Raw genomic sequence first — 373 nt, 5'->3', positions numbered from 1 at the left:
CGTACACACACATGAGACGTCGTTATATACAGGTACACACACATGAGACGTCGTTATATACAGGTACACACACATGAGACGTCGTTATATACAGGTACACACACATGAGACGTCGTTATATACAGGTACACACATATGCAGCGTGTTTATAGCTTGACACGTATGCATGATGGTTACCTACAAGTGACTGCACTATCTATCTAACTATCCCTGTCTATCTATGAGGCGTATGTGTGTATTGCAGGTGTTTATGTGTATGTGCGTATGTGTGTATGTGTATATGTATGTGTGTATGTGTATATGTATGTGTGTATGTGTATATGTATGTGTGTATGTGTATATGTATATGTGTTTATGTGTGTATTGCAGGTGA

This window comes from Priapulus caudatus, unplaced genomic scaffold, assembly GCF_000485595.1.
Source record: "Priapulus caudatus unplaced genomic scaffold, Priapulus_caudatus-5.0.1 Scaffold3997, whole genome shotgun sequence".
Classification (NCBI taxonomy): Eukaryota; Metazoa; Priapulida; class Priapulimorpha; order Priapulimorphida; family Priapulidae; genus Priapulus; species Priapulus caudatus.
This window is presented reverse-complemented; position numbering follows the sequence as displayed.